General features: G+C 40.6%; 1 long non-coding RNA gene across 1 annotated transcript; it reads left to right on the top strand.

The window, feature by feature from the left end:
• Window positions 1-3,813: 3,813 nt before the first annotated feature.
• Window positions 3,814-8,198, top strand: LOC111273940 (uncharacterized). Its single transcript, XR_002688126.1, has 3 exons — window positions 3,814-3,924; window positions 5,759-5,882; window positions 6,179-8,198. It is a non-coding gene; the product is annotated as an uncharacterized LOC111273940 (long non-coding RNA).
• The last annotated feature ends 271 nt before the right edge of the window (window positions 8,199-8,469 follow it).

Genomic DNA, 8,469 nt, shown 5'->3' with positions numbered 1-8,469 from the left:
AGGTTTTGGAAGAAATTGCCGTTTATATCTTAGCAACGCGAGTTTTCACTGACTGCATCCAATGTATGCTGTCATTGACATTTACTACAGACTCAATAAATAAAATGATTTATCATGTGCTTTGGGGGGGGGGGAGGGGTAAACCCGAATTTTTTCTTATGAGTCACTCCTAAAATTGTCCCTGAACAAAAATAAATATCTCAATATATTTTTTGCGCGTGCTAGAAGTGTCATTCCTGACAGCCATCGTTATTAAATATATCCACAATTCAAAGCGATTACATCAATTCTGGATGTAAATCATTACTAAATCATTTTCAAAATATCCCTCCTTTAATCCGCAATGAACTTATTAACAGTGAGTCAATTGATATTAGTAGGTAGTAAACACGTTAAATGTCGCCCAAATATGCTACACAAAAAAATTATAGCGGAATTAAATTTAGTGCCGGTAACAGGTCAAAGGTCCAAAAATACAAAACCTTACAATGATCAAAAAGTCCAGTGGTGCAAAAAAAAACCAGAAAGTTTTAAAAAAGCTTATTGTCAGAGCTGATCGGAACGACCAAGTTAGCAGTTGATATTCTGCTCGTTAAAATAGCTGTTAATTTCTATTATAAAAATTTTTTTAAAAATGCAAGTATCAAGAATGGCCTATGAGTCATCTGGATAGATTTTCGAGCCTTTTAAATCTAAAGCGAACTAAAAACCTTCAGAGTTGCCTTAAGAGAATCTTAATCGAATTTTCGAAAATTGTATGAAAACTACCCGTGACGTAGACCGTCGTTTCTAAACACACAAAAAACTTTTAACCTTAACGGAGGTTTGTCATGTATAAAGACACTGCATAATAGCTAATTCTCGCTCAAATTAGAAAACAAACGCATCCCTTTCCGTCATTCCGTCATCATGGAAAGAATATGCACTCTTCCGATGCCAAAATTAGCAGATGAGTGAATACCCACTGCGATCAACAGCTCGACAAAGCGTATCAGGATTTAAATGCCCCATTCTGTACTTAGCAGCAAATCGAGAACGACACTGGTCTTTGTTCCCATTATGTCCATAAGCACGGAAACTAAGCAGGCTTCATGCCAGCTTCGGAGACAAGATTAAGGACATTGTTTAAGTCCTCAATTATTCAGCCATAAGGAAAATGTTTTACCGATTGGAGTTATCCAAATACTAAATTCAACGTATATAGATGAGAGCAGCCGGGACTTCTTGGTGTTGCAAATGTCCAAACAAGATTGCTATCAATGGCGGTCACACATTGCTATGCCAATTTTACCTAACCTACTTCGCAGAATTGAATTTCCATTTCTAAAATTTCAACTACTAAAATGCAAGTATAAATGTGCAATATGGGCTGTGAAATGACTATGCAAGCCTTATAGTTCTTAATATTCTTCCTACATTTGTAGACTGGTGTATACAAGTGCAAAAAACAGGTTCGTTACGCTCGTCTTGAAACTGAGCACGGGATTTCCCTCATGGATGTGACGCCTAACAAAGTTAAACTATTCATACAAAATACTGACAATTTTACCGTCTAAGGTTATATAATTCGATTCTTTCGTTATATATTTCTTGGCGTTTTCTGTCTGTCCTTATTGGGGGTTGCACATCGATAGATACAGATTTAGAGACTCAGAAGCAAAATATATGGAAGCAAAAACAGGTGTAGAAAGCTCGACTGATATGTTCGCAGAAAAACAGAGGTAAGACTGTTAACGTTATGGAAAAGGTTATCTAAAATGATTGCGCCATCATCTCCTTTGACTTTGAAAAAAGCGGAAGAAAAAGAAGGCGATAGAATATATATGCTTGCCGTCCTTGGCAGTCTTCCTAATAAATTAAACTATTTATCTATAACTGTTGCCCCAAGACCTGCTTTCATTTCTAACCATGATCGTAGCCCAGAACAGCAGCATTCTCCTGGAGCCGCCTGGGGCGCTAGCGCAAACTCATCATATATTCCGTGTTAACAAAAATCCCGTTTGCAGCAGCAGTATCAGTCCCATTCAAGTTTGTGTACGTATTCATGTCCACCAAAACCTTGCTCGTGGAGAACCTCAAGGCCTCGTGTTATAATAAAATCATATATTTTAGCCAAAGCTCTTAAATGAGTTATGGCCAAGAGTAGATCGAGTTAGAGTCAGAAGGCGGCCTCGGGATCGAAATAGTTGCCGCTAGCAAGGCAGAAACGCAGGTGCCTCGCACTCGGCCTCTAGCAGGATCGAACATATAATAATAACACATGCACACATATCTAGTATTACGTAGAGACGACCTATGTGGAGGAGTGAAGCGTGTGATAGAAAAGGCGAAAAAAAGGGAGCCGAGCGATGGATATACCAGAGTGTGACGGGACTAACGGGATTAGCCAAAAAAAAAAAAGAAGTAGTAGAGGCGTAGTTGAGGGCACATGAAAACGCCGCTAGCTTATTCTTTCCCTTCCCCTTGTACGCTTCCAATCTTCGTGAATGTTTGAAGGTCTGGGTCTCGGGTGGCATTCAACAAACCTTAAGCCAAACGATCCTTACTGGCACTTGGTAGTCCTGGCTTTTGTCAGTGACCCAATGACATTTCAGCTAGTATATAGGATAGTAATGGTACATCCTATTCCTAGTATTTGGCTATATCACGGTCTGGACGTAGGGGCGAAGAAAAGTTTATGACAGTTATGATTCCGATTTTCCATATACTAATATTCGAATTTTATTTGTCATGACGTATTAACACAAACAACGATACTATTTTTCTGTATATACGTAGGAAAAGCGTTCGGCACTTCGCCAGCTATATACTTTTGGTTTGTGTTTCTGACTTTTTTTAACTCCCATAAATTGATAAGCCCTTCGGCGCTCAAAATCTATTCACAATGGTATTATGAGGTGCTTTTTGATCAAGCTAACAAAAAACAAAGCACTACTGTTTAGGACGATTCACTGGTAGAATCTGCCAAAAGACAACGATATAAATACAGCCGTGTTTGTCGGTTGCCTCTAAAATGCAGCGCGTCCTTTCAGTACAAAAGGTAAAAACGAGTGAATCGCATGGCAGTTGCTCGCAGGATATTGCTTCATTTAAGTGAATCTGCTCGTGCGTATGCTCTTGTTGTAGATTAGTCGAATATACCAACGCCAGCCATTATACCTTCCGTTCTCATCGAGTTGCCATTGCTTCTGTATCTGGGCGCCTCGTGGGCTATTTTCGATATTATAACATACTGTTTCACTTCTTTCTCTCTTCGGGTGGCAACAGCAGTACCGTATCTAAGTAGAAAAGCTGCTAGCCAAGTTAGAAGAAATATGTCGGACAGACTCTTATACAGTCACGCTCTCTACCTAGTTCACCGGCAGCCATATGGGCGGTGGAGCTGTTTGGCCACGCGTGTGTTCTTCCTTTCTTTATTGAATTCCGCATGAATTATCGCAGACCTGCTTTCCTTCGGCATCATCACCACCAGCGCCGCTATGAACTACCGCGAACCGAGCAAACCTTCCCCCCTATTTCTCTTCATCGTGGGGTAGCGCGTCTATCTGACGGCCTAACAGGCCCAGTTCGTAGGAGCGCAGCTTCGTCTATACTCATCGCACAGTTTCGTGTTGGCCTGGAACTAATCGCGTTTTCTCTCACTGCCTAGGCCATACGGCCGCAGCGCTTACAATTTGCCTTCCTATCCCGCTACCGACTATCGACTCCTTCGACTCTCCTAACCGTCTAGTGCTTGCTTTTCGCCTGGCTTAGCTAAACGAAAGCGAAATGCCTGCATCCTCTAGATGGCCTTCGCTACTGTCATCAGCGCTGCCAGCAAAGACGGCAAGAGACTTAAGCAGACGGGCGCAGAGGTTCGCCACGCGCAAGGTGGATCCCCGTCCCCTTTTGATTATTGTATAGCCGTCGAGGTAGGAATAAAAGGTAGGTATGCCACACTCTCAAACAGTGAGTATGTCGCTCTAAGATAATCGTGGAAGTACGTAGCTAAAAGTTGTACTAGTGGTCACGGTGTACGCTTTCTATGAGTGTGTGTGGGTCTGATGGTCTGTGTTATGTTATGTTATGAGTGTGGAGCTGGCTTGCCTATGCAAAAGGCTCAAGTGCACTGTTTGGCGTTTACCGCATATATATATATATATATATATATATATGAGTTGGCGTCAGTAAGCTCCTGCAATCGGCTATATACATGTAACAAAAAGGAGCACCATAGTGGCAAAGGGACGGTAGTATTCTCTGCTTCAAGGAAGACTGACTCAGTCTGAAGGAGAGTGCAAGTGCCTGAAAAACTAGGGGAATATGTTTTAGTTTAGCTCATTGCTCTTAGGACATCCTTTGGACGATGTGAAACAAAGAAACTAGACTGGCAAAGGGCCAGTAGGAAGGGGATACAACAAAAAAAAAGCATCGCTGTCGCCATGGGTTGAGAGACGAAGTGCAGTCGATTTGCTTTGTGCTAGAAACGCGACAAAAAGCGTTTTTCGTAAAATGTGTCGCTTTGCTCAGTGGGGGGGCACAAAAGACCATTCAGCACCTGCGCCTCACCCCCCTACAATGTGAAGTCTAAATAGCGGTGTGTTAGCTACTGGGGTGAAAGAATCTTGTTCCCGCAAAAACTATTCACGGCAGTTATGGTGATGATATTGCCACAGCCGCTGGCCCAACTACTTGTATCGGAAAATACTTTCTATGAAGAGAAAACGGGATAGATAAAGAAGCCGAGAGAGAAACGTAGGGCAGAATCGTGTATCAAAGCAATTAGATCGTAAATGTTCACGGTATCTAGTTTATTGCTTTCGAAAATAGTTAGCAATCCGATTATAATGTGGGTCTCTACTGTGCAAAAGGGGAATTAAATTGGTAAGAGACGGACATAAAGTATTTGGAACAACGATATTGTCTACCTACTTTTAGCTAAAAATTCTCCTGGTCCAAAGTACTTCGCAATATCTGGTTAATTTTAATTTATGTAGGGCACCCTCCATAAGCTGAGCGTGCCGCCCAAACACTCCGCTTTAGCGAATGTTTTTGGTTTCTACTAAACCTAGACTGGCAATATAAAAATAACAAAAGCCTTGTCCTTGAGATATTGGTTTTAGACTACGTCAAAATAGGCTTAAAACCCAGGGAAGCTTTATCATTGTACTGGATAGACACTATAGTGGTAATTGCACTAATCTCGAGGAACGCCATTTAGCCATTTTCATTAGCATTTAACCGAGAACTAATACCTATAAAACTATACCATGACTCAATTCAGGCGTTCTTCCCAAGCTAGAGTAATACATAATATAGAGCAGCCTACTCCAAAACGCCTCTTGTTTATGTTTTGACCCCTTTAAAACGAATCAGATCTACTTGTATCGAAAATGCAAATTTATGTTTATAGCACAGCGCTTATTTTACCATAGATCTATAGATGAAGAGAGGGCTACCGCCGAAACTGTCTCAGATGCACGTTGCTATGCTAACAGTTGACGGAATATCCGTAACAGCAGCACGCTAGATTTGCTCTGGATATTTTAACGCAATGTATAATTTTCGGAAAATCACTACCTATTTATTGGAGAACTATTCGCTTGCAGGCCAAACGCCTCGCACATAGGGCAGCGATAAAAATAAAATCCGATATCAATATTATGACTATTTTGTGTATAATTAGATACGCTGGAAAAAAATTTACTCGTTTGTGCAATCCTGATTAACTCAATGCTACGGCTCGCTGATCACTTTACCTCTATCGGTTATTTCCCAGAGATGCCCCAGCCACGCCATCTGCTCTTTCCAGATTTTGCCTGAATCGTAAGCGGAACTGAATGCGCCGCGACGGAATTTCAAGTGAAGCTCTTCATAATGTCGCAACAGCCAGACAGTTTGTGGTGAGTTGCAAGTATCGATGCTTGCCCACCTTGCAACTTATGGATACAAAAGCAACAATTCTATTTTGTTTCCGGGAGAAAAAAGGTCAGACGGGCAATCGAGCAGGAAAGCAATGCGTTAGGTAAAAGAGCCAGGCTACGCAGCTAATAAACTTTTGTCAGCAGTAACTTCAATAATGACAGAATTGGTAAACTAGCAGAATGGCGGGGCATTTCTTTGGTGCATTAGGATCTACCCCAAAAGAGGAATCATTAGATGAACAATTCCTAGTTTTTACCCTTTGGATTCTTTACAGTGCACAGGTTGACCAGGAACACGTAGAGGCCTTGCTAGGAAACGTTATACTAGACAGCGTTGAGCGACACTCTATGGCTGTATCTGCAACTTTGTCGAAGTTACGTACATGATCTATTACCACCTGTATTTGTGTAGATGTATTGGCCGACGTAGGAAAATGACAAAAGCTTCCGACGCAAGCGACCGTGAAACATACTATATAGGTCGCGCTGTCTGTCTTATCAGCAGAATCAACCCATGCTTTTCTATATCAAGGACACACTGACCAATTAATCATTTCTACAAGATGGAACAGCTCTCACTCGAACGACGCACCCATTTCCTCAGAACCGTTTAATCAGCGTCTTTCGCTACGACAGGAGAATTTTCGACGGCGCCATCAGTGTCCTTGAGGAAGCTGACTTGAAATGATAAACAATTTAATTTAGCTTGCTTGATAGGTAACTGATTAAATGGTAAAAGATTAAAATGTTTTTACTTCCACAATTTATATTCTCTGTTGTTACAATGCAAATAATGAGTTTTAGAACATCTCTGGAGATATGTGCTAAGGCACGTTCCTTTCTAACTCGCATATTGTACCTATTTTAAGCTAGGCATTCCAGGGGACATTTACTAGAATGGCTGTACTACGTATGATTGCGCCGGTACGAAGAGGGCATGAGATACCGTTAAATATGAATTGTCTAAGAGCGTAGTTCCCTACCGAGTGACATACAAGAAGCCATTCTCGAAGTGGGCGATGAATAGATCGTACGGGAACGTTAAAGTAGGAAGCTGCGCTGCGAAGAACCGCACTGAACTATGGCATTGTAACATAGGCATACCGAAGTCTCTAGAACAAGAGTACGTTTTCGAAATCGCCATCTAGAAAAAAACATGTTATTGAAAAATTAGGAAAAACGCTTTATCGAACGTTTACAGAATTACATGAATATGACTGAATTATAAACATATTTCCCTGTATCAATGTTTGTCAACGTGGTATTTGACATGATAACGATTGCAGCGGCGCGCTTTTCTAATTCATACGCTGCTATTAATTCGTATGCCTTTAACCACACGGTGTAGTTTTACCGCCATATACAGTTATAATTGATTCGAAAGCTTTTCAGATAGAGAGAAGGCTGTTTGCTTCAATGCATTGCCAATGACCATGGAGAAATAGAGCAGCATGGCAAACGACAGGGAAAAAAGCTTGTGATGGGGGGCGGGGGGTCAGTTCGGATCATCTTCGGATCTAATGAATGCGATAAAATTTTGCATCAGTCAAACCTTCCGGCTAGTTTTTCTATAGGTAACGTTTTTTAAAGCATATGATCACAGTTTTTCTAGGTGGTAACTTTTACTCGCTCGAAATGCTCTGTCTTCAGCATCTCTATTCGACGTTAATATTAAGCACAATGTTGCAATGTTGGTCGATTGACAACATCTTATATATGTCGAGTATATAAAACGCGTATTGATTTACCACTACAACAACCTTATTTTGTTGGGCTAGCAGTTGGTAAAAACGCCTAACGTCACTTTAGTTAGCAGTTTCTACCGATAAATTTTGTCAAGCACTAGTTGCTTTTTTTTTTTTGTGTATCCTTGAGAAAATGCCCCGAGTAATGATCGCTCCGATGTCGCATCTTTGCATATAATGTTTTTAAGATATTATTATTATTACAGAAATACATCAACATGGCTTGGTGGACCAAGCATTTAGATGAAACGAATTTAGAGTTATTGCTTCAGGTTATGCTAACGAAAGATTGCGAAACGATTTTTGTAACGTTGGTGTTTTTTTTTTTGATATTGTTTGTCTTTTCATTTAATTACACACTGGGCGTGTAGCATATGTCGTTTGCGTGTCCTGCATCCACTGTCGTTAACCGTTTGTTAGTCAAAAAAATGGCAAAAAGATCGCTAATGTTCTGATGACGACATACCTAGTAATTACCTACTGTCTACCTAGACAACGGAAAGAATACTATCTAGAGAATAATAAAAATTATTGACCTTTTCTATCTTTAGGATAGTTTCGTATTTAAGTGATAAGCTCAAGTTTTCAAGGCTCATCAACGAAAATTGATGAGTAAGTGCCTCAATCCATATATGACCAGCTCTACACAACAATCGCGACGAATCTATTGTGAATGAGTCTCTCCGTAGCTAATGAGTAGCAGGAATCTCTATCTCGTGTTTCGAGATGAGACAGCATTCATTTTCCTAACGAACGAATAAGTTACATACACTGCATGAAAAAGCATCAATGTATAGAAGTTAAAGTTGAAAGTTAATGCT

Source organism: Varroa jacobsoni, unplaced genomic scaffold, assembly GCF_002532875.2.
Source record: "Varroa jacobsoni isolate VJ856 unplaced genomic scaffold, vjacob_1.0 scaffold_238, whole genome shotgun sequence".
NCBI classification, from domain to species: Eukaryota; Metazoa; Arthropoda; class Arachnida; order Mesostigmata; family Varroidae; genus Varroa; species Varroa jacobsoni.
Note: the sequence above shows the minus strand (reverse complement) of the source record. Positions and strands in the feature narration are given on the sequence as shown.